The sequence below is a fragment of the Phoxinus phoxinus genome, assembly GCF_949152265.1.
Source record: "Phoxinus phoxinus genome assembly, chromosome: 8".
Taxonomy (NCBI): Eukaryota; Metazoa; Chordata; class Actinopteri; order Cypriniformes; family Leuciscidae; genus Phoxinus; species Phoxinus phoxinus.
Genome location: NC_136883.1, coordinates 34,111,657 through 34,139,577, shown reverse-complemented (window position 1 = coordinate 34,139,577; position 27,921 = coordinate 34,111,657). Strand labels below are relative to the sequence as shown.

Sequence of the window (27,921 nt, the reverse complement as noted above, 5' to 3'; positions counted from 1 at the left end):
AAGACAATACATCCTGCAGCTCGCTGGAGGGGTCAGGCTGCATAATCATCTCTAAAACTTCACTACAAGTCAAGCCCTTTCTCATGTTGCTTGCTGCTCTTCTCACCATCAAATGACCAGCAGGCTTGCATTCAAATCCACTTGCTTAGTTTTTGTTTAGTCTACATTTCTCATTATCAAAAGGCAGATGCATAAATACACTTACTTTGTTTTTGTTTACTCCATGTAATGAGCCGAGGTGCATATTTAGATTTTCTCAGACGCATCAAGGTGAGTTCTCTCTCTCTCTCACACACACACACACACACACACACACACACACACACACACACACACACACACACACACACACACACACACACACACACACACACACACACACACACACACAGACACTTTATTATGCTATTATACTCCATATGACTCCATGTAAAAGCCAGAAACTAAGCTTTTTTTTGCACAGGCCTATATAAAGGGTTAATGGTGCCACCTGGTTATCAACAGTAAAAATTTAAATTTTTACCTCTTCCCAACAGGGAAAACCACCAACAATCAAAAATGCATGATTTTATGGTGTCATGGCTTTGCAATCAAAAAATGTGGTTATAATGGAAGTCAATGGGGCAAAAACAGCCACGAACAGTAAATGAGGGAGAAAAAGTTAAAATCTGATGCTGCACAAAAACTAACAATGCATCAAAACCAATGTTGTTTCTAATCTTTGACATGTCCAAGACTGTGATAAAAGGTAAAAAAAAATCCAGTCCACAATCACATTTTATATTGAAAATAAGTAATTTTGTGTTTTTTCCCCTCCCAAATCAGTGTCATAATTTATGAATTTGGCAATTAAAGAGTTAAAATCTTGATTTTTTTTAAAACATTTAGTAGTTTTGAACAGGACTGATGTTGATTAATAGATTTATGCAAAAAAAATGGCAAAAAAATATTTATCTGATCAATTTTTACAGCAGTTTAAAGTAGTGGCTGTTTTCAGCCACGAACATAACGAAAGGGTAGTGAATTTGCCCAGAGTGTACTGTTAAGTTTTTGAAAATTTTCAAAGCATTTTCCTAAAATATGTGTAAAAATAAGCTTTGTCACCAAAAATCATTCCATTTGCTGAAACACGGAAAAAGTTATGGCCAAAATAAGACTCAAAAATACCCCATAGTGGCTGAAAACAGCCCCAACAGCACATACGGCCCAAACACTCCAATCATGTACCGATCACGCACTGGAAAAGCAAAGTCCGCTCAAATAAGGTGAAATTTCTCAGTAGTACACTTCTATTTGCTGAGCTGGTATAGTTATATATATTTGAGGAATTGCAATTTATAACAGCAAATTGTGCAATTAATTAGTTCATTTTTTTATCGATTCCCAGCCTTAATTTTTAAATATGAGCAGGCCTACAAGCTGGGATTGGTAATGCTGCACTGTAATCATAGTTATTTATTTATATTTTTCATTATATTTTATTATGTGATATTGGTTTGAGACTGAGAGTATTTTATTTAGTGGAGAACTTTGCAGCAGTATTTTATTTCTTATTCTTTTTTTATTTTATATATATGTTATTATATTTTATTTTATTAAAAAGTGTTTAAAAAAGTGTAAACAAACTGTTAAAAAAGTTTATAGTAATAAACAACCTGCAGTTTAATGTTTGCATTTCTTTCCCTTACTGTACCGAAAATAAACCGAACCGTGACTTTAAAACCGAGGTACGTACCGAACCGTGATTTTTGTGTACCGTTACACCCCTACTACTCAATCATGAATAACAATGTTTAAATGATATGCAAATAATACAGAGAAACTGTATTTGAAATGAATAAAGATCAATAAATAAATACTGATACCATTTTTTTTTTTTTTTCAAAGAAATGACACACAGAGACGACGAGTTTGTGTTGAAGAGCCGCTAACAAAGTCATTTATTCCCATAATGATCTCTCTCTTAAAATGTAAGCGAGTGTAAATGTTAAGCATTATCACATAGGTCCAAAGAACTGAAGTCTGTCGGGTAAAATAAGTCAGTCTGCTAGTTTATTACAACTATTACTCCTGTTCGGAGGCTTCCCAGAAATATTTAGTTTGTGTAGAGTTACGCTTCAACTAAGTTTAATGATGCAACATAAAAATATTTAGTAGTCCAAGTTGTAATTTAGTGCCCATTTACGTCAAACCTAGGCTGTAACTTACGCACAGCTGGTGCAACCGGCCACAAAGCACACCGACCTATTACGTAATCGCCACGGACCAATGGTGGCTTACCAACCGGAGCAAACTTTTCCAGGAAAGGTCAAGCTCCTTTGAACTCCTGAAACTAACTTTTTTTAGGCCTTCAGTTCACTGAAGAGCTCCTTGTATGGCTTCTGCGACACAAACTGAATTTCTCTCAGTAAAGCAAAAGATTTCTTACACATTCAAACTCAACGCCTGTTAAAGATAGACTGCTGGATGAAATGAAAATAAACATGTTGGTCAAAACTATACAAGTGGATTAAAATAACTAATGAGGTGCTCAGTTTACAATGCTGTAGAAAATCTAAAGTCGTGGACATTTATCAACTAATGGTTTTCAAAGTATATATTAATTTGACATGTTTTACTCCATGTTTACACAAGTGTGTCTCGGCTTGCAGTGCAGCTGCTGAAGAGACCTCATTAAAACAGACTCCATCATCTTCACAGCACACCTGTTACGTCTCCATCGCTCTCTACATTCACATTCATGCATTTGGCAGATGCTTTTATCCAAAGCGACTCGCATTGCATTTCAAGGTACATTTACATTCTTATCAGTTCTTGCTTTCCCTGGGAATCGAACCCATGACCTTGGCGTTGCAAGCGCCAACGCTCTATTGTTTGAGCTACAGGAAAGCTTTCTTCTACAGGAAAACATCCATCTGGGAAGTACATTACAGGTATTATCTGTGCTTCAGCCACTTTTGTTTGTTATGGTTTGCTTGACTCCATGTTTATTTACATATTCATACTTTATATGTAATGAACGATTATACCGACGACAACTGATTCAGCAGTGAGGTCTCCTTTCTCAAGATTATCTGTTGCCACTGTAAAAAAAATTTTTACAGCTATTTTTAAGAATACAGACTTGTGGATTTAAATATCTGTTGCACTCATTTTAAAGGTCAGTTTTGTAAGGAAATCTCTGCCAAGAACAACAACATAAATGGTTGAGACGGAAAAAAAGAGACTGAATAAAGGGAAGGAGACAGACCACTTGTGGAAAATTGTATGGGAGAAAACAATGCTTAAATAGTAAGATATAGAAGAATATGGAGCTCATACTCCAGAAGGGAAAAAAACACTTCAGTTTTTCAACAACAAAAAAACAAACTGAGCAAAAATATGCAATTTGGTGCAGTTGCTAATCAGTGGCGTAGTCCTAATAAAAACAGTTGTTTACTATATAGCATTTGTTATACAATGTATAACAAAACAGTTGCAACTGTGCATGTATAATTGCAATTAAAACTCTATATAATTATAATTAAAGGGGTCATGACATGGATTTTGTTATTATTTTAATGTTCCTTGGGGTTTACTTACAATGTTAATAACGTCTTATGCCCAAAAATACTTTCATTTACATTATGTATGTATTATGTATGTATGCATTATGAAATAATTTTCATTCAGCTACTGACAGATTCAATAAAGTCGGCTACTTCTTTTTTCAGCTAAAGTTTCAACAAAACAAAATGCTCTGAACAAACATAATCCTTCGATACGATCCGGGACACCGTTAAAATAAACCATCCACTTATTTATTCTTTATAACTTCCAATTGTCCTGTTGACGTCAGACTCAAGTGTGTGGAGTGTCAGAAACTGAACACGCATCAGTATACGGTATCAGTGTAGACCGCATCTGGGATTATTGATGTGACGCTCGCATCCAGTGTGGCAAGTGTCAGCCGTTAAGCGACTAAACACCAGTGGGCGGGGCTTATGGTGCGATGATGTAAAACTATTCGTCAAGGTCTTGCTCCGTAGGCAGTCATATGCAAATGTATTTGCCAGTGTGATATCAACGATCCCGCAATATCAAACGGAGACGTTTTTGGAGCTTGATTAAATAAATGCTTTGTTTATAATAAGGAGGATGTTTTAATGGTACAAGGACCTCTTACATGTCAAAAGTTCAAGGCAAATTTGATTTCTCATGTCATGACCCTTTTAAACCCCCTTTTATATGGGGCACATAAGGGGTAATATCCCCCATTTTCAGACATGAATTTCAGGCCCTATAGCAGACTGCAGTAATAACATACAATTATAAGAGTGGTGGAACATATTTGCACAAGGCTACAATAAATGCATGATTAAAGATATTAGTAAATTCTCTTGATTAGCCCACTACTACATAACTTCCAGTTTCAGCAATCAGCTTTCATAATTAAGGAAGCATTCATTTTATAATTGGTATTTTTATTAACCCTCCGTCTCTCATCCTTTTATGAACATTTCACAGTAAAATGCACTAATATGGGTGGCACACCTACTACACATTCGCCGTTTTAATGAATTATGTAATTGTCACAGCACTGATTTCACAGTCACTAGTACAGAGGCCATGAAAAAGACATCAGCAGTGATCAACTGAATGGCATTTCCTACATTTGCTGCATCAGGACAGTCGTGATGAGTTTTTCTATCGGTTTGAGCTTGAGGAGCTTTCCTGCACTTGTCTATTTACACCAATTCATGGTCTGTCACAGGAGCTTACTATGAGTGACAGGCCAAAAAAGTGGAACGTTCTTGTTGATGCACCCAGCTGAGACATCGGCTCCCACGGCAGAGCTCGGCAGTAAACATTACCTACATTTACACAGAAACACAACTGAGAGACTAAGTGCAAACTGCTTGTGTTGGTGCACCTGTAAGACAAAGCATTTTACATGCAGAAAGTAAACTAATCAAATAATAAATTCAGATCAGTCATGCAACTGAATCAATTCCTTCTTATTTGTAATTAAAAAATTATGTCCAGCTTCTAGTGTCCTTTTGTTGAAAATTGTTGTAGGCTCTGCATTTACATTCAGTTTTGGCAATCCGATCACAAAACCGACTGACATTTACAGCGGATATTAAAGTGCATCTCAAATACATCTCTTGAGCCCACTTCTGATTGGATTTTACGGAGTGTGACTACATGACCTTATACATCAGCAAATGACTGATAGGGACATGCAAACAAGCAAATAAATACATAAACAAATATAGCCGTAAGCGGCAGTCATCGGGGTCCAAGCACCAATGGCCCATGTGAATGATTAGCGATACGACTGAAACGCATCTTAAGTTGTGCTTTTTATAGCCATCTTGAGTTTATTTATTTATTATAAGTCCATCTTGAATCTTCACTGAAAGTTAGGGTTTGATCAAAATATATGCGATGTATGTGTGGATTCATATTCAACATTTAAATTTCGATGAAACACAAAACACATAGACAGGACCATTTCAAATAATGTGAAGATTTTCAGCTCAAAACTTTATTTATCTGAACTGAAGCATTTATCTCAACTGCCTTATCATTTTGAAATTTATTTCTACTGTTTATATATTGCCTTCTAACCGTATGCTTGCCGTTCAACACATAAGTGTTTACTTTATTATTCATATCACACAAAAAAAAAGTGTCTTTATAGAATTTGTTTAATATATATTATTGTGAAGAAGACCTACAAATGTCTCTTCATTGTAAATGGGGCTTAAACAAGAATTTAAGAATTGAAACGAGAATTTAGATTCTGTCACACAGGGTTGCAGAATTATTAGCTCAAATGTAAGGTTGCTTATTATAACGCCACCTTGAGGCCATTTTTCACAGAATTTGGTACATATATTCATTTTCACACAATCTACAAATATCTCCATTTTTGTAACGGTAGGGCATTCAGATTTGATGGTATTAGCCACTGAAATTTGATTGGCTGTTAGCGGTTATGTTTTTTTGAAGTATCCAAATCATATTTAGAGCATATGTAAGGATGTTCACCAAAGAAGATGCAGACTAATTTATAATTAAAAGTTACAATTGTTTTTTAGTTGTAGCGTCCTATTTTGATGGAATTGTACTAAACTTGGTGTGCGTCCTCAGAATGTCCTGTTGTCTTTGTGTGTCACGTTTCGTTAAGCTTGGACATTGCATATCAGCATATCATATAGTTTACATCAACCATACATATGGTCACATTTTTATATCGCAATATCTCGATATAACAATGTAGGCTACCGACACCCCTATTTTCAGAGTTTATTGGTTACTGGTTCTCCTTAGTCAGATAATATTGCAATACTGCAAAGAAATAAAGGAACCAGTATTTTATAGTGAATTATTTAGTATTATGGAAATGTAGTAGCTGATTTTTGTTACATTTAGCATGTTGTGCACTGATTTCTCACTCCCAGAGGAACTCGTTGTACCTCAGCTGCCTGCACGGAGCATATATCTTACTTTGTACAATGGCAAAAACAAAATCAATGCAGATTATATGCAAAGTCGATCCATGCCACACTGAGCCAAATGCACAGGAGGTGGATGTGCTGACAAATCCAGCCGAGTCTCTTGCAGACAGTCAACAGGTCTTGTATAAGATCATCCACTGACATTAGATGTCTCCCCTTTTAGCTGATAAATAATACACAAGCTGTCATTTGGTTTAATCAACAGACCAGCGGAACGTCCCTGGAGACATGATGACATTTGGCCTGATGCTACCAGAAAGTTGTACATCCATCCACAATCTTGTGGCTCTATGGCTCTAGCAATCTCTGTAAATAATGACATCAGACAGGACACTGACACAATATCTCAAGTGACATTTAAAATATTATAAGATAACTGTAACTGATGGATTGCAGTCTGACCAAACTCATTTAATTTCAAGACACAAACAAGTGTATACACCACAGACAACAATCGATGCAAAAGGGAAATAAGCATGCCATGCACACAAGCTACTGCACATTTAACACACTGAAACAAGCACACAAAGCTGCCCTCTTAATTGGACTTTTATATAATAAACAGACAACACTGTGATTCATACCAATGCAGGCCGGAAACCACCCTCCAGCATTACTCAAGAGTCATCAAGACGTCTTTCTTACTTTGACCAGAGTGATATGCCACAGTTCACACAAATACAGCCACTCAGTCATGACGGCAATGTGCAGACCAACCCGGAGGGATAATTCACTATGGGTTCCTTTGGGAATGCGTTGTAGGTTTTAGAATGGATTTGGGGGTGAATTGTGAATAAAATAAGGTCTGTGGTTTACTTGAATTAATTATTAATTTACTATTGAATCAACTACATGTTCCATATACCTCAAATATACATTTTGAAAAAGCAGTGTGCCTTAACTTAAAGATAATGTTTACCCAAAAATGTCCATGAAAGCCAATGGGGTCCAATGTTATTTTGGACGGCAATTACTTTGTCAAATCAACGTTGTCTATATCTATATAATGACATTTCAGGGAGTCACACAATTGTATAATGCATTACTTTTTAAAGTAACTTTCCCCAACACTAATTATATACTTATGTGGCAAGCCATGCAATAATCAGAATAACTTGCATCTAGGGGTGGGTATTGGCAAGGACTTCACGATACGATACGCATCACGATACATGGATCACGATACGATTTCATCACGATACATCACGATACGATAAATATTGCGATATTCCACACAGTTAACTAAAAATGTAAAACCAAAATAAAATACAAGTTACGGTGTGTGCCATCTGAGTAGTCTTACAACAGATCACATTGATAAATCAGCAGAAGAATTGAGTCAAAGCAATATATTACAAAATTTCCTTTCCAATTTATTTTTTTAGCTGCCATAACAAAATAGACTTGAACTTTTAACAATGGACACATTAAAAACGTTAAAATAAAGTGCATTAGATATTTAAAACTAAATTAAAGTGTAGTGCACAGTTACGGTAAGTTAACTCACTGAGGTTATGTGGGGCTGAGCTTGAATTTAAAAAAAAAAACATGGAAATAAAGTGCAGATACTCAGGTACTGTCCATGTAAACAATGAAGTGAAACATGCAGCTTTCACTACCGAAATTGAGAGTGTGTGTGCGCTACTGAGTGAGCGTGCGTTTGTGTGAGTGAGTGAGCGCGAGAGAGTGCGTGTGTGAGTGAATGTGCGTTTGTGTGAGTGAGTGAGCGCGAGAGAGTGCGTGTGTGAGTGAATGTGCGTTTGTGTGAGTGAGTGAGCGAGAGAGTGTGTGTGCGCTACTGAGTGAGCGTGCGTTTGTGTGAGTGAGTGAGCGCGAGAGAGTGCGTGTGTGAGTGAATGTGCGTTTGTGTGAGTGAGTGAGCGAGAGAGTGTGTGTGCGCTACTGAGTGAGCGTGCGTTTGTGTGAGTGAGTGAGCGAGAGAGTGTGTGTGCGCTACTGAGTGAGCGTGCGTTTGTGTGAGTGAGTGAGCGCGAGAGAGTGCGTGTGTGAGTGAATGTGCGTTTGTGCGAGTGAGTGAGCGAGAGAGTGTGTGTGCGCTACTGAGTGAGCGTGCGTTTGTGTGTGTGAGTGAGCGCGAGAGTGTGTGTGTGTGAGTGAGCGCGAGCGAGCGAGTGTGTGTATGTGTGCGAGTGAATGTGTGTGTGAGACGGCACGCGATGACTGGTCGGAAAGCAACGTGTGTAGTCTGATATGTTTCTTGTCCACGACAAGAACATAAAGCCGCCATAATGCGACATCTAACGTTGCAGGAACGGAGGTTGTAGTTCACCAGGTCACACCCCGTTTAAAACGTGATTTACATTTTTTTTTTTTTTTTTTTTTTTTTTACATCGATTTTTTGAGCTGGAAATCGATGTTGTGTATCATGAATATAAAAATCGCGATGTATCGCTGTATCGATTTTTTAGCACACCCCTACTTGCATCCAGCCGTTAATATTGCAAAATAATAAATAAATAATAATAAACCCATGATGATACAAGACTGATCACCCTGTCTGGGTTTGTTTTGCGATAACAATCAGCTGGATGTATATTATCCCTTACTTTAGTACACAAAATGTAGAGAATACACCTAAATATTTCTTCAATAAACAAATAAGGCAAAAAGATTACTTCAAAACTGCTTTTTTTATCATCTACCATCCACCTTGGCTGGCAGGTTAAAAAGTTAATTTCAGACCCTGAGTCCTTACATAAGCACAACAACTAAAATTTTCTTCAAGTAATGTTAACCACAGACCTTATTTTACTCATCCATCAAAAACCACTATTCTAGAAACTCCTAAGGGAACACATGATACTCTTCAGTGTTTTAGGACTTGAAATAAACAGCTCAATAGGCATTGAGAGATTAAAAGATCACACATATTGACGTTACATATAGACTAGTTTGTTCTCTCTGAGTGGGTGTGTGAAGTGCCGCCAGTGAAACTCATGTCGTTCGCGAATCCAAGCATGCAGAGATAGATGGCCTTGAAATCAAAACATTTGCAGAGTAGATGATTCAGCTTTGTTTGGAAACGGTCAGAGTGCAATAATAACAATACTCTGTCTTAAGCCATTTCACCCTTCCTCAAGTGGAGGATGGCAGGACGAACACACACACACACACACACACACACACACACAGAAAGCCTCCCTCCCAGGACGTTCAGAAGAGGTTGGCCCGTGAGTGGCAGCAGCTTGCAGACAGCTCATTAAGCCTCTGTTCGTGCTAATGTGATGAAAGTGTGAAGAAAAAGCCACTCAAACATCTTGTCCCTCCCAGCATACGCCTGATCTTTCGACCAATGTACTTCTTCTGTTGAAGTAAACAACAAATGACACCGGATCTCCTCAGTCACAGCATTGAAACAGACATTCGCAGTGCGCTAGTAGGAAGTTGAAGACCATTGGCTGTGCATTCTGGCATCGCAAACACAGCCTTTGAGCCATTAAAGTACCTCAGATCACTCTACTTACTCGTTCCTTGTCATTGAGTGAATCACACTTTCATCTAAAGTGACTTCTAGCACACCAACCACAGGAGCAATTGTGGGTCAAGTGTCTTGCTCTAGGGCACAACAATCTGTGATAGAGCAGGAACTCCAGTTTCTAACCAATTCCTTGTTGCATGTCCGCTGGCATAACTCACTGTGACTGTATTCTCTATTGAAGCTGAAAGGCAGGCTTAAAGGGGGAGAGATCATCAATAAGTTGTAAAATGATGTAAAAAGAAATGCGCCCATTTCAGAAAGTACTATTTTAAAAGCTGATTCCAATAGTACTGTTCAATAAAAGTTCATTCAAATATCAATTCCAGTTTTCACACATACACCATATCTATATTACGGTGTCAATTCATAAGAATATATATTTTATAGTTAGAAATAAGGTTAAAAAATTTCAAAACCATAATGGATACACTGTATGACAGGATCATGCGCCATTCAAACTGAACAAGGAAGTCTCTTTTTTATAAATTTAGTGAGTCAATTTTGTGGCTTATCTTATCAAGACAACCTTTGAATGTTGGCTTAATAAAACTTGTTTAAAACAGTCTTGGGGGGAAAAAAAGAAGTCCATACTGAAGAGTGAAGACTGATTTTTACAAACACAGCAGACCTCAGCATGGTTTTGCCACATGTAGCTTGTTCTTCACTCTCTGTTGCCTCATTACGAGGTAAAGTCTTATTATCCTATCAAATTTGCATTTCATTATCCTTAATGATATCCCTTTCATGTCAGGCTTTCCCTGGCAAGCCATTTCAAAACATCAGGAAAATGTATAATAGGTGCCAATCAAAGGCCCTTTCTGATGCTCTGTTACCCCTTTTCCACTGACACTGTTCCAGTGCAGGTTCCCGGCCTTTGTCCGTTTTCGAATTGTTCCGCGCATCATTGCAGAAAAGTAGGTTCTGGGTCGGAAAGATCGGTTCAACTACGGCCCTAAAAACTTTCTGGTCTCGAGCAGAGCGGGAGGTGGAGAAATAATAACATTGCTCTTTACATCTAAATATATAAAACTATGTGTGTGTGTGTGAGTGAGTGAGTGAGTGAGTGAGTGAGTGAGTGAGTGAGTGAGTGAGTGAGTGAGTGAGTGAGTGAGTGAGTGAGTGAGTGAGTGAGTGAGTGAGTGAGTGAGTGAGAGCGTGTGAGAGAGCGTGTGAGAGAGCGTGTGAGAGAGCGAATGAATCAACGGTTTCAGTTTCAATTTATCTCTAAAAAGGACAGATGAGAGCTCGCATAAACTGCCGGTTCACTAGAATCACTGCGGTAATACAGTTAAAACCGCAAAACAGAAGTGCAGCACTGCCTGCACAAACAACGGGATGCACAATAAAAACATTTTAACACTGTTTATAGGCAGGTAAAGAAGACATAATAGCGTTACGTCATAGATCGTGCCTCTAGGCAGGTAAAGAAGACATAATAGCGTTACATCATAGATAGTGCCTCAAGTCTGTGAAAACATGCAGCCGAATCGCAACAGACTCGAGTTTGCCTGGTCGAGAAGAACAGGCTCTGGCTCCAGAACGTGAACCATTAACAATACAGTAAAGTGATCCTGGTCATTTACAACTTCCCTGTGGGAGAGACGAAAACAGAAGTGCACCTCTGCTGAAGCCTAATGTCTTTTACGCCTTGTGAAATTAATGAAGCAAGACAAGACGGCCTAAAATAGCAACGGACTCACAAACTACAGCTGTTAAGTGTCTGAATCCTTTGATTTATCTATTGAGTATGTCTTAGACAGTTATTTAGGCTGCTCTTTGGGTCTCCCAAACCTACACTGTAAAAAAAATCCGTAAAAATACGGTACAATGTACCATATTAATTTGAAGGAATTTTCCGTATTTGTCTTTTACAGGACTTTTACCCGTATTTTGAATTACGCGTTGCATTGTGGGAACTAGAACCTAATCGGCGCGAAAAGTTTGAGACGCAACCGCCATTACACACGCAGATGACAGCGGCCAAAGTTGCTTTTTAAAGTCGGATTTCGGATGTGTGGAAGTTATTCTGACACTTCTGTGGTAAAAAACTAAAATTATATTTAGCTAAATATCAAATAAGCTGTTTACGTAACGTTATTTAGTTGCCATCCGGCTTGTTAGGCAAATGAATGTCGGAGCCGTCGTGTTTATCATGTTATGCTTATCGTCACACATTGAAATATTTTATTTCACACTCGTGGAAGTTCCCCTGGTTGTATGTGTTATAGTGTCCTCGTTGTAACTGGTTTATTGGCTTTTATTTAGTCGGTGATGCAGTTTATTTCGTGCCGAGCGCACCCGTTAACCAGGATGAAGGGCAGTAACGTTAACGTTAAGTTACTAGTGTTTTTGGAGCAGTTTAATGGCTTCAAACAAAAGCTAGCAGCTACCTGATGAATCGTCGAGAAAATGAAAGGCCATTTAAGACTTTATTTAAAAGGCATGAAGATACAACGTGAAGACTGTGTGTGAAGATGCAGTACAGCTGGATCAAGGAAAACACCACATTTTCTGCCAAATGAGGTACGTTAATGTTATGTTTACGTTAGACTTTTTATTGTCTTGTTTTTGTTTTAGACGACACACAGACATTAACGTTATACACACACGACACATATTATATGACTTTAAACCCCTAATAATGACCTTGACAGAATAATTTACATTTAACATGACTGCTATTATACTTTATTATAGTTTGTTTCATAGTTTCTGTTGTTTTCTTATCTATTGACAGGACTTTGCTGATGTAACGTTAAGTTACTGTGCATCCCAAGCACCACCCTGCATGCTTATGGGTTTGTATTTTGTTTTATTAGTATTTTTATTATTATTAATCATTATGAGTACTCAATATTGGCAAAACACATTTAAATTTAAAGTCTGAGGAAAAATGTTTATAGAAAAAGTTGGTTGCTGAATAACTGTTACCCCCTTCAAAGATTTTTACGCTTATAGGTCAGTAGAAAAACATTGTATTAGGAAGATTTAAACAACTGTTTTTGGAGTGGTTTTTCTGAAGTGGTCGTGTAATGTTTTTCATTTTTTGTAATATCTTATTTGTTTAAGGTGATGGGATTTCAGGATTGCTGTCATTCAATAAGTTATTGACCACATCACCTACCCTATTGAGGCAGTGAGCTACAAAATGGCACTTATCTTGGAGTTCATAAAGGTAAGCAACACATTTTTAATGAAATTATTTATAGAGCATGTTGTTGTGTTACTGTTTATAATTGAAAATAATGAAACATATAAGGTATAGTTGAGCAGACAAGCTAACATAACATGCAATTGGAGTCCACTGTAAACAGAAGTCTTAGCATTTAATACAGTGTTTGAATTTTAAAGAATTAGGGATGGCAGTTGATAATTTAACAAACGTAAAATACTGTACGATTGTTTTTCAACCTCAACCTGGTCTGCATGATACTTTGTAGTTCAATTTCCTTCATTTAATTTCATGTGTAGCTAAAAACATATTTTTTTTTCTTCATATGCAACTTTCCTGTGCAGAAATCCTGAATGAAGGTCGAAAAGGCTGAGATGAAGGAAACCAAACATCTACACATTCCTCCAAGACTGCTGAAGTTCCTGTATGAACAACTGAAAATCCATGTAAAGTTTAAAGGGATAGTTCACTTTGAAATAAAATTTTGGTATGTGTTAGCTCAGTGGTTCCCAAACCTGTCCTGAAAGACCCACAACACTGCACGTTTTCTTTGTCTCCCTAATCAAACACCTGATTCAACTCATCAGCTCATTATCACATGGGTTAATGAGCTGATGAGTGTAATCAGGTGTGTTTGATTAGGGAGACAAAGAAAACGTGCAGTGTTGTGGGTCCTTCAGGACAGGTTTGGGAACCAGTGTTTTAGCTTATCTGAAGTGCATCTAAGATGTAGGTGTCTTTGTCTCCACAGTAGTTTAAATTTTGATAAATTTAGGTCAAACCGTTCTTGTCTGTCAGTCATATAATGCAGGTATATAGGCACTGTCTCCAAAAGCATGCAGAGAAAAGTCCAAATTAAAAAATTCCCCATCGTAAGTGCACATTGATGGCCTAAGACACGAAACAAGCGGTTTGTGTGATAAAACGAACAGTATTTATATAATTTTTATCTCTGACACAACAACGTCCAAGTGATCTGTTTACTTAGTCTGCGTAAGCGCCGGAATGCTCCGGAAGTGGTCTCCCGGATGAGTTTGCGTGAGCTTGCGTAAATGTATTTTTTTACATCGGTTTAAACATCCCGGATAGGCGCAAACTAGTACCATTTCTATTAGCCGTCCTACCTACAATCTCTGTTCTGTGCATAGGTTCTGGTGTAAACAATGAGTGACGTACACGCGCGAGAGACCACTTCCGGCGCTCTACGGCGCTTACGCAGACTAAGTAAACAGATCACTTGGACGTTGTTGTGTAAAAGAGATAAAAACGATATAAATACTGTTCGTTTTATCACACAAACCGCTTGTTTCGTGTCTTAGGCCATCAATGTGCACTTACGATGGGGAATTGTGTAATTTGGACTTTTCTCTGCATGCTATTAGAGACATCTCTGCATGCTTTTAGAGACAGTGCCTATAGACCTGCATTATATGACTGACAGACAAGAACGGTTTGACCTAAAAATATTAAAATTTAAACTACTGCGGAGACAAAGACACCTACATCTTGGATGCACTTCAGGTAAGATAAAACATACCAAAATTGTATTTCAAAGTGAACTATCCCTTTAAGCTTTTGTCAAATCTCAAAATGGACCTTTAACTGAACATACCGAAGAAGGAAAGTTTTTCACGCAAGTTGTTCACTCCAAAATTAAAATAATGTCATTTATTATTCACCCTGCTGATGTTCCAACCCTGCAAGACTTTCGTTCATCTTCAGAACAAAAATTAAGATTTTTTAATGAAACCTGAGAGCTTTCTCTTCCTCTGTTGACAGCTTATGCAACTACCACTTTCAAGCTCCAGAAAGGTAGTAAAGACATCATTAAAGTAACACGGTGTCCTAACCAGATTGTTATTTTTCTGTCCACACCAAATGCGTCGTGACCATGTAAACCGACAAAAACAATTAAAAACCACAGCCAATCAGAACAGTGTGTGGACAGGTTATCTTGGCACAGCAGTCACAATGAAATTGATAAGTACATAATCAAATTAATAAATATTACACCATTTAAACAACTGAGTGACTGAAACAATCTTTGTCATAGAATACACTTGTTTGTTCACAATGAGTTGACAGTTTTTTTTTTTTGTGTTCCAGCTGCAATGTCGCAGAAAAATAGAAACCGTTTCTAAAATAGAATCGTCACGTGTCACTGGTTAGGACAAAAACTCCTTTTATGGAAAATATAGGAAAATATACCTTTTATCGTGTGTTGCGTGTAGTTAGAACACGGTGTAATCTATGTATTTTCATTGGTTTAACCCCCCCAAAAAAGCGATGCAAATGCTTTGTGTGTGGAAAAATAAAACAAATTGTCTTTTGTCACAATATTTTGATACATTCACATGAGCATCTCAGTGGCTTGTGTTCTCACCCTGCTGGGTCAGCAGCACGCATGCATTGTGGCGCTCTTGTGATCGCGTGTCAGCGATCTATATTTTGTGAGAAAAGATGTCTATTTTTCTTCTTTACCGAAACATTTGTGCCACTTCATAAATTTGAGGTTAACCCACTGGAGTCACATGGATTACATTTATCTCTGTATACCTTTCTGAACCTTGAAATTGGTAGTTGCGTAAGATGTCAATGGAGGGACAGAAATCTCTCAGATTTCCTCAAAAAGATCTTAATTTTTGTTATGGAGACGAATGGAAGTCTTGTGGGGTGTGGAACAACATGAGCGTGAGTAATTAATGAGAATTTAAATTTTTGGGTGAACTAAGGAATATGGTGTTCTCTTACAGAAAAATGGCATTAACACTAACATTTCACTCTACTATTGACTAAGTCTGAAGCTGTCTTAATGATAAAAGCAGAAGACCTGTATTCATATTCCATTTGTTTTTCTTTCTTTCTGTATTGTATTTGTATTGTATTGCATTTGAAAATGTTTTGAATCTTGACTTTCACAGGTAATTAAGTTTTTTTTCCAAAGAATTTTGTGAGCTATTTGGTGCAACACCAATATTGTGCAAGTACCTGCTCATGTTTTCTTTTTTAAATTCTGTCTCTTGTTTGTTTAATGTCTAAACTTATTCCACAATACAAGCACTTTTTAATGGGTCTTTGTACATTGTTTCATTTGTCATATATATGTATATATCTTTACTCATTGAATGCATTTAAGAATGTTTACATGAATATTTGTACAAAAATAAACCATGTTCAATTTGTATATATGGTTCTTGAATTATTTGCTACCAAAATATATGCTATACAATTTCTATAAATTCAGAAATTTCTGTGTAAAGATTATCCGTTAATAGTACGGAAAATGTACTGTTAATATACAGAATTTTCCGTTTTATAGGTGAAGGAACTGTCCGTAATTTAACGGAAAATGTCCTGGTAATTTTCTGCCAGTACATTATCCGTTTTTTTACGGAATTATTTTTTACAGTGTAACAAAATTTAAACTGTGGAAAGAAAAACATGCAAGACCAAATGTTCCTCTCGAGTGGGCAGGTTATTGTCCTCAACTCAACCATCAATAATTGTGTAATTTCCATCAGCAAGAGTCTCCACAAAATGACATTTGTTCTCCTGTAGCAACAGTCTACTTGGACTTGGACTGGAATATTGACAGAGCTGTAGACTCACTCACACACACACCATTTTATGTTTAACCCCCACAGAGTGGCACAAACACTAGACTGTTTATTTGTAGGCATTTACAATGTATTTTGCCGTTCCATCAATGTGGAGTGACCATCAGTGTCACCATCAGTGACAAAACGTCAAAGAATTGAAAACCATTGCACAACGAAAAAGCCTGAATTTCCAGTTTCCCATGTAGCGGGGGCTTAACTTTTGCAATCAAATTGCCAAACTTCTTGACATATGACATTGCATTATATCCCCCGCACTGAAAAGTGCAGACTGCAAGCATATCATCAACAGACATCTTGATATATCTTGACCTGTCCTTACAGCTAAATCCTGCTTGCTTTTTTTAGAAGTAAAGCAACTTTTTTAGCAGTGATATCACGGCCCTACAACTTCATGAGTCATGCTTTTGAATTGGAGTGGTGTGTGAAGCTCCACGTCAAGCAACTGATCAAAAACCCTTCACAATTCTGCCAGCGCCGTCTGCTGTCACCAATACCTCGCAGAGCCAGTTTAGAAAAACAATCATTACTGAGGTTTAGGTTAGATCTGGGTTAAGGTGACAAAAAGTATGTTGAAACTTTAATTTCCAAATGAATTCGGATCAAAATGAACGTTTTATTTCCTTAAAACGAGTTTCTGCTTTTTACAATACAAACAATTTCCTACCTTTTTCACTTCTTTTCTCTATCCAGTTTCACTCAGAAATGTCATATTACAAAAGTAAAATGGGTTGCAAACAGCAATTCATCTTGACTTTCTGTGGCTTTGCAAAGAGTGAATGTGTTCTGTATTTTATGACATTTTATTTTATAGGTTTTACTGTACATACTCCAACATTATGCATGCATTCTGTCGACCAAACACATATTGTACACAAATGTTCTAATAGCATACAGATTCAACTATAAATTATTCAAATGGCAAAGTGTTTCGACTGCATCCCTACATTTAAAAGACCATTTGAATGGTGATGAATGCATGGACTCGTGTACGGCCGTTACCGGAAGCAAGTGTAAATATGAGTTATAAATATGGATATTTTTCTTCACTTTGCTTCGGAAGGCCTTTATTAACCCAGTCGTATGGATTACTTTTTGGATGGATGGATGGATGGATGGATGGATGGATGGATGGATGGATGGATGGATGGATGGATGGATGGATGGATGGATGGATGGATGGATGGATGGATGGATGGATGGATGGATGGATGGATGGATGGATGGATGGATGGATGGACTTTTTTTGGGGCTTCTAAAAAAATCTAAGGTACCATTCACTCCCATTATAAAGCTTGAAAGAGGCACATTTTTTTTTCATTTAACTCCGATTGTGTTTGGCTGAAAGTCATATAGGCTACACCAAGGATGGCTTGAAATGGGATATGGGATATTAATATTAATATAAAATATTCATTTTTGAGTGAACTAACCCTTTAATGGATGCACACACTTTGTAAATCAGTATATCATCTGGCCACCTTTGGTATTCTAATATTAATGATTCTGGACTTTCTAATTCTGATTGGGACACACTGCATGTGACTTAAGTACACTGAACCTATTCTATTCTAAAATTTGAAAACAATATTTCCCTTGACAAAACTATAATTTCAGCATTGTCCTAAGCACTACACCTATTGTTCTTTTGTTGTTCAATATAAACAAACAACCAAAGAATAACACTCTCTATTGCACTCATTCCCTTTCTTCCTCGCTCATACTTTATCTCTCTCTCACACACACACACACAACACACACACACACGCATGCACGCACACAAACACAGACACATAATGTCCCTCGGCATGAAGGTGAAAACAAGTGTTTTTCACAGTTGTCTTAAGAATTGCCACCAAGGATTTGTTTGGTGTATTCACATGATAATAATAAATTAAAAAGGAAAACCTGTATGTGTTGAAAATCCATACAAATTACTGTTAGACCAGATGTTTGTGCATATTATGTATATCCTCAAAACAATATACTGTATATACTGTTATTTATGAATCTATATTGTATATACTATAAAATACTATTATAGTCAAGGCTTTAAATTACAACCGTAACTCAGCGTCCTGTCAGTTTTATTTAAAGGGACAATGTGTAGTTTAAGTATTTTATTAACTAAAATCAATGTCTTTATTCATAAATATCTTCATTTACATGGGACAGGCAACTCCACGGAGGCTTCCATGTCGTTCCTCCATCTTGAAAAACTATAATAGCAGAGAGGGACAAAAAGCACTAGGCTACTCCACAACGCGTTTTCGTCCAGAGCCAGCGTAACGTGACTGACACCAGCTGAAGCAGACAATGAGAGAGGCGTAATGCATCTCACTGCCCCGGTAAATTTGAAAGGTTGCACGGTACTTCATAATTCAGGATCATACTTATGCCGAGCCACAGGAGAAATGCCAAAATTGTATTTAAAAGGAAACGTGACCGGCGAATTCAAAAACCGAGGGTAAATAACGGGATAGCTTTACCCAGGTGGAAAGAGCTAATGAAGGAGAAAGACTTTGAAAGGGACGCTAAAGTTGCCTGCTTTCTTCTCGACGGGTAAGTCAATGTTACGGTCTAAATTACATGCTTTTTTTTCATTGCTTGGTTGTGTAATTCATTATATATGCAGCATAACAGTAGAACATGTAACGTATAGTTAAGCTTGACGAAGGGCTATTGTTGTCATAGCTTCTTGGTACATAACGGCTACCGTAGTTGCAACACGCATTTGAAAAAGCGAGGAGCTAGAGAGCACTACTCGTTTGAATGCAAAATACAATTTCACCGCTAGATGGGAGTAATTCCTACACAGTGTACCTTTAACAAAGAAGTCAGTTTTCCTTATATACCTTGTATCCTTATTTCCTTTACCTAAAATGACCTGAACTCAATTACGACAGCCGTGTGTGTGTGTGTGTGTGTGTGTGTGTGTGTGTGTGTGTGTGTGCGCACTAATGTGAGTATTCTTTCAGCGAAAACTAAAGGTTTATTTTACGACTTTCAGGTGGCCATTAAAAACAGTTCATCACAGTTCCAATCATAAGAGCATTTCATTTATAATGGTTGACAATAACATCTTTCAATTCATATCCCCCTAATAACATTGTGTTTTTAGGGCAAAACGTGAACAAGCGGCGCAAATGTTTTCAGTACATGACATGCCTATCTAATTTGGGAGTTCTTCCATTTGCCGATTGTTAATCAGTCAGAGAGCGTTCTTCCTCCCATGCTGCGCGTTTCTGTTTGTACCTTTCTTTATTTTTAGAAAAGGCAATAAACAGCACATTAAGAAGAATGGCTTCAATTGAATCTGGATCTATGAATGAGAATTTCTCCCAGATTAAATCAATGCCTCCTGACACAAATATGCTCTTTTTGTACAAAACTAAATTGATGGAAGTGAACTTTCCTGGAGGCTATTACAGTGCTTCAATTTGCTTAAAAGAAAAATCATATACGAAGCTGTTTTCTCGAGGGGATGCTGAACGCTTGATGTGATGAACGCTAATACTGATGCTTGAGTGCTTTTCTAATGGCCATTCATCCTCAACAACAAGGCTTCATGGCCAAAGGCAGCTAGTAGAAGACACACTGCAAAGGGTTAAGCAGGAAAGTATATGTGACTGAGAATGAAACTCGACTGTCATCTCAAACAGCTTTATAAGAGGTTAGAAATGGGATTTTCAATGACAGCTCCTATCAGCACATCGACGTAGTCTTCAGTCAGTGTTCCTTCTAATTCGACTCTCTCGCTCTCCATGCCTGTCAGTCTTGCTTCATCTCTTGACAGAGTACATCACCATAATAGAGGTCTACTTCGAGAGGTTATTTAGCAGGATTTAAACCTGCATTATGTAACTGGATCATGGATTTCCATCACTCACTCAGCAGGTGGCCAGGTTGTTGCCATACATAATTTGCATTTATTTACATATATGCGTCTTAATTTCTATCAAAATTATTTGGATATGTTTCACTGAGGAACAGGTCCCAAATAGGACAAGGAATAAAAAAAATGGTCTAAACGGTCAATTAAGCACCTGCCCCCATATATATATATATATAAACAAATAGCTTGTTTCTTTTTGTAGCCATTACCATTTTCAAGATCACATCATGTGATGGGGAATCAATTAATTTTTGAAGTCGGCATGAACCAGAAATTGCGACTGACTTTTCTTCAATATTGTGATGTGTATCCAACTTATTGAACAAGAAAAAGAAAAGTAGGACTGGACTTTGTTGGTATTTTGTCCATTTTGGGAATTGATTGGATCATAGAAAGATTGTGGAAAGATTGTCAAAGATTATTAGGAGGACACATGAATTACGATGTACACTAATAAATCATTGATAAATACTAAAACAAGAAGTCAATTTTGATTTCATATTGACTTCATATAACAGCATTACACATCATATATTAGAGGTTACTAAGATTAGAGGTTTTAGATTAAATGTAATCTTGTTGAATCTTGTCAACAAATTTAACGAGAAAATTTTTAATCCTTTAGCAATAAAAATATTGGAAAATCCCAATAACTACATCAGCAGGTTTGAGATAACTTTTCAAAGATTAGTTTACCCCCAAATTAAAGTCTGTTATTATTTACACACCGTCATGTCTCTCCAAACTCATATGGTTCATGCCTCATGAAAACAGTTTTCATGTCAAAGTAAAAAATGTTGAAGTATAATTATGCAGCTTTTCAATGAATAGCAATTTCAGTCTGTTCCTCAGGCTATCACGTGGATTCAAAACTAAGACTTGGAATATTGATGGAGATTTTTTTTTACTATGAACATTTGTATGTCATGAGCTGAATAACAATTATCGAACATCTTTGAGTAAACTATCACTTCATTCACACTGCACTGTACAGGAATATCAGCAACTGGAGTCGTCGTCAGTCTGCTTTGTGATAACGTTTTTGTTATGTTCAACCAACTGAGATAACCAGATTAGTCAGAGGAAACACATCATGTTTGGCCTTGAATTAAAATTAAGAAAATAAGAAAATAAACAAAGAACAGAAAACTCCCATCCACCCACTCCAGGCCTCTCTGCAAGCAAACTCAAAATAACAGACTGTAAACAGAGTGAATTAAGGCCACTGCATTACGTCATGTAGAACACAAGCATGCAGAATGTGTAATGTGTGCAGGAGAGGAAGCTGGCCGCATAGCCTACATTCCTCACTGCTTACGGGGATGAAGCGGAAATCTGTGACACACTGAACATCCCTACTGACCATGACCTGCAGGTACGCTACCAAAAGTCTGGGATCAGTCCGATTTTTTTGTTATTGAAAGCTCTCCTGTGCTCACCAAGGCTGCATTTATTTGTTCCAAAATAGTGAAAATAGTAATATTGTGAAATATTATTCATTTATTTCTGTGATGGCCATTACTTCAGTCTTTAGTGTCACATTATTCTAAAGAAATATTTCTAATATGTTGATTTGGTGCTCAGCAAACATTTCGTATTATTATCAATGTTAAAAGCAGTTGTGCTTTGCAATCTGCGGCGAGAGCCAATGAGCGTTTGACACAACAGGCCTTCTGCTACTTTTAATATACATGCTGTGCCTTGGTAATACTATTAGAAAACATGGAATTAGTTTCCACTGTTATGCTGATGATACTCAGTTCATTTCATCACGTCCAGATGAATTCTCTAAATGATCCAAGTTGACAGAGTGTGTTAAAGATATAAAATACTGGATGACCTGTAATTTTCTTCTATTAAATTCGGATAAGACTGAGGTATTACTTATTGGACCAAGAAACTGAACACAGAATCTCTTATGTAAGGAATAATGTACATCCAGCCGGTTAGGTTTCTTAAAATAAACGAATGCGCGAAGCGGAGGGGTCTTCCATCAGCCTGAAGGGGGTTATTTTGAGAACAACTGGCTGGATGTACATTATCCTGCTTATTACACGACTACTTGCCCCATAAGTAAATAATTAGACTCGAAATATTGATCCGAGTTGAAATATTTTAGCTCTTTAAATGCAAAGCTTCCGCGGATAGAGCCGTTGCAGCGCGGCAAGTTCAAACTAGACGAACATTTAAGGGATACAGTATGCAGTCATACCGCTTATTACACAGCATTTCGTCACAAATAATTATGGAGATAAGAGATATTGATTTCAGATTAAACTGTTTTACCTGTTTGTATCTTATAATCCAACAGTGTACAAAACAATAGTCACAAAATGGCAGCAGCTGCGGTTGAATGAAACCAGAGAGAGCGAGTCCACGATACTGGATGGCATAACTGTACACAAAATATTGATTCGATTTAGTTTTAATAATTTATTAGCACACCAAATGCAAAACTTCCACGCTGCTGAGTCACCCGGATGAGCCTGCGTTATCTTTTTTGAGCGGTTGTTATCTGGGAGTAACATACCGCTGGATGGCGCGATTGACCAATCAGAATCAAGTATTCCACAGAGCTGTGTAATAAAACCATATGCATCTAAAAGGGTGTACGGTTACCTCATCCTCTACAGTACAGTTAAAACCAGGGTGTTAACGTGTATTAGACATCAACATTGCTAAGTTACGGATCATGCTATCATGTTTCTGATGCAGAAAAGCTAATGCATTCATGAACTCTAGACTAGATTACTGTAATGCATTACTAGTTGGTTGTACTGCTTCATCAGTAAACAAGCTACGATTGGTCCAAAATGCATAGAGTTCTGACTAGGTCAAGAAAATATGATCATATAACACCAATTTTATCATCCCTGCACTGATAACCTATCTTTAAGGTCCGTATCAATTACAAAGTATTGCTACAGACCTATAAGGCCCTAAACAGTTTAGCTTCTGTGTATTTAACCGATCTTCTATCACCCTACAATCCATCACACTCTTTAATATCACAAAACTGGGCTTTTGGTAGTACCTATATCTAAGTCCACTAAAGGAGGGAGTGTTTTCACATTTGGCTCCTACACTCTGGAATAGCCTTCCCGGTAATGTCGGGGCTCAGACTCTCTCTCCCAGTTTAAATCTAGATTAAACATCTCATAATTTCTCAAAGTCTTGTTCATTTCTTAATGTATAAATCATGTTTTAAAAGGTGAAAAAATGGTCTGATCCTTCAAAAATAACATGGAAAATCAGTGTGAGAGTGAGATGTCTATGCAGTAAACCACACTGAAATCCCATTCGCTATATCTATCTTCAAGCCCAATTATCTAGAAGCTCATAAATAGAGGGATTCAAGCGAGAGCGCTGATGTGAACAGATGTGAAAGATAAAACATGGACTAGGAGACCAGCTAATTTCGGAGATTTACTGTACTTCTTTGTCTCTCTTCCATCACCACACCCTCAAACACTGCCATGCAACAAGTTCAGCAATACAGCCATAGACCACCATTGAAACAAATGTGAAAGAGATGTGTGTTCACACTGCCAATGAAACATGACACGGGCAGACATACCACACAATGTTCAACTGAACGTACATTCATTGCTGCTACAACGCCTTATTTGCGTCAGAACAGTGCTTCTGTTTCAAACACTGTCAGTTTTGCCCAAGGCTCGCAAGTCACCATTAATGGTTCTTTTATAAGGTTCTGACTGTACGCCACCATTCATGAGCAGGGCATATGCCAAACCCTTACACCACCGTCATAAGTTATGATGAATTTAGCAGAATATTCTCCAGTCGTGCTCAAAAGACCAGATAAGCTTCCCACTGCTGATTAATTTCCCGCATGGAATCAGAGCCAGATATTCTCAGAAAGCTTTGAAAATGTCCTCAGAACTGTTTATGTTGCAACGGCATTTTGCAGAAACTTTCTTTAACAAATTTTACCATTTATTTCACGAAATTTGGAAGCAATTTTCCCTCATTATCAGCACAGATTATGTGTGGGCTGCTGACTGGTTCTCCTTAGTCAATCCAATCTAATATCCATTGGGAATTGTTTTTTAATTGTGAAATCTGGGCATTAAATACAATAATTGTGCCAGACCAAACGCAAGTTGGCTAAAACAACTATTAGTTAACATTATAGTCTGTGTAAGTGACTTCAGCTGAAAAGGAAAGTTATTTCCGAGTAAGAGCAAGTTAAATTTTCATTAAAGATGTCTTGTTTTTTTATTTGTATTAAAATATACAGATTAATCAGTCACAATAAGACCAGGAATGTGCATCAAAAAAGTACAATACAATTCAAAGGTTTGGGGTCGGTACGATATGTTTTTGTAATAAGTCTCTTATGCTCATCATAGTCTGCAATTATTTGGTCAAAAATACAGTAAAGATTAAAAGACAGTAAAGATAGTAATATCATTCCAACTCATTGTAATACAACTCTATACAAATGTTTTTTTCATTTGAATAGAATTACCTAATTTTAAAAAATGGTTAATTCGTACTGTCTGATAGTGAGTTAACATTGCTTAAGACAGGGGTGTCCAAACTCTGTCCTGGAGCTCCGACTTTCCTCAACACACCTGCATGAAAGTTTATAGTATGTCTAGTAAGACATGGGCAGCATCCAAAATCACCCCCTATACCCTTAAATATGGCACTATTTGAGGGGACAGCCATTTGTAGTGGTGTCAGAAACCATAGGAGATGACGTGCACTCATTCAATCCCATAATGCACCGCAATAACGAGTACAACTGATGTACGGCACGCTCAATGACTAGAGAATACCCACAATGCACTGTGAGGGTCATGCTAAATGAAGTTGGCGAATCATTCATCTATTTTCCAAACCGCTGGTCGAATGTGGTATACAGTGTAATATCTTACAGGTATAATTATAAATTCCTTTTTGATTGATTAGTTTAATAAGACAGAATTCAAGATAAATCTTTTCATAACTACTGGAGCTGCCAGTTTGACAAATTTCATATCATTAGCAAGCGCAAATAAAAGCAGCAGCCCTTCCTCAAGTGGACTTTATTATTGGAGTAATGTAAGGAATAGTGAATGAGTGTATAGGGGGCGATTTCGTACACAGCCCTTGATTCGCTGATCAGGTGTGTTTATTTGGGTTGTGTTGGAGCTAAACTCTGCAGGACAGTGGCCCTCCAGGAGCAGGATTGGACACCCCTGGCGTAAGATAAAGAAAGACTACGGTACTTGAATATCAAAATTATTATAAACTAGTGACTGTTCGGTTCCAAGATAAACAAAATTCTTATTTGGATTAGCACCTTATGAAATTGAAATTGAAGTAATAATGGACAATGTCTCTTTGTGTCAGCGCGGTAATTTGACAAAAAAAAAGAAAAGTATTCTAGTTAATGAAAAACCACGGGGGACTTTTTTGAGCCTTATGGGGCGTCCCTCAGTTCAAACACTGAAACCGTGCACAGCTTAGAGCACACAACTGCAGTAATGAACTGGGCTCGACTGTTCAACAATCCAGAAAAACACGAGGTAAAAAAGATATTTTATCAAGCAAAGGAATGTTATTGTTTGACTGCTGCTCTGGCTAGTAATCTTAAGGAGTAAAATAACTATGTTTCCACTCCAAGCATGGATTAAAGAACTTTTGTAGCCATTTAATTTAAAGTGGAATTACTACAGCAATATTCCACTGAGAAAAAAAACAGAAAACACTTCTGAGGTAAATCTAAAGGCTGGAATATAGTCTACATGACTTTTGCTCAGACTTTTATCCTGATATACAGTCTAGAAGAGTCAACAATGGTTGATGAAAGTCTACGCCAGTCTGCAGATTATGGGCAGTCGGAGCTGACAGATTTCACAGAAAATTGCATAGTGTATGATTGGCACAGACAGAGGATATCAATCCATTTTTTATATTTGGAGCCGATATTAGAACACATATCGTATAGTGTCTCAGTCTTAAATTTGATCAAAAGCTTAAATATCACAATGTACTTCCAAACCTTAAGAGACCCCCCCAAAAAAAGCTTATTCTGTGTTATCACCAAATATCACAGAGGAATAAAAACTGTCCTTGAAAAGATTGCAGAGAACTGAACTGGCACCAGCTAAACAGACCTTTGGATTCTCGTGTGGCAATACAGCATTTTAATAGCGTAACACAAGAAAATCACTCCAAGAAATTATATCAGTGTGTCCCCGAGCCCCGTAGTGCTTTTCTTATTGGTCGCCGTTTGTCTCACACAAGTGAGAAAGGTCCACTGGGTAGTGTTAGAAAGAACACGATCATTCTCACCAGTAATGACAATAAACCAGCTGAGCCAGAGCTAAGACAGCATGCCCATCTCTAACACTATGGAAAAGCATACCCTTTCTAATTTAAGACGGTCATGTGCTGCAGTGTGTTGCATAAACACATTCAGTAAACTAACCTGCTTTCATTCCGTATAGTCTGCAAAATAGAACAATAGAGAGCAGTCAAAGAGCCTTTAAAGTGCACAGAGCTTAACTTAGAAACCAAAGGTCTGGTTTCACAGACAAGGCTTAGACTAAGCCAGGACTAGTTATCTTAGTTAAAGATATGTCAGTGCAAGTTGCTTTTAGTTAAGACAGCTCAAACATGCATTTTATTCTGGGACTAAATCACTGAATAGACATTACTAAAAACTATTTTTTTTTAAATCTCTCTCTATATATAAGTCCTTAAAATTAAAGTCCTACTTAGTGAGGCACCAAAGTAAACAAAATTGGAATTATAATTATTTTGATGGATGGTCGATAACCAATACAAGGGGCTGACTTTAAACTTGTATACAATTTTACAAAAATAAATTACAAAATAAAGAGATACAAATACAAAAAGATACAAATCAATTTAGGCATCACAACTGTATAAGGTACAGTATGAAATATGTACATTTAACAGTGTTAATAAATGTTTAGTGATCTTAAAGATTAACTTTAAGTGAGTGTTGGATCGTGGTGGTAAAAGTAAATTATCAAATAGAAAAAAATTAAAAAATAAGCATGCACAATTAAATATACAACATGGCCTTATATCAACTGAAACTGATTTTAAAAAAAATAATGTAATATAAAAAAAAACATCTAATATCGGCCAATAATAACTTATATGGTTTAATATATTATGCATTCCTACTTAAAAGGAAGGTTAATTTATTTCAGTAATTCAACTTTAAAGGTTAAACTAATATATTATAT

General features: G+C 37.1%; 1 protein-coding gene and 1 long non-coding RNA gene across 3 annotated transcripts in view; one reads left to right on the top strand and one right to left on the bottom strand.

The window, feature by feature from the left end:
- Nucleotides 1-27,921, bottom strand: part of tp53i11b (tumor protein p53 inducible protein 11b) — a 62,372-nt gene that overhangs the window by 28,444 nt on the left and 6,007 nt on the right. The window lies entirely within an intron of this gene.
- LOC307003122 lies at nucleotides 12,390-13,653 on the top strand. Its single transcript, XR_013798625.1, has 4 exons — nucleotides 12,390-12,528; nucleotides 12,743-12,803; nucleotides 13,075-13,180; nucleotides 13,522-13,653. It is a non-coding gene; the product is annotated as an uncharacterized lncRNA (long non-coding RNA).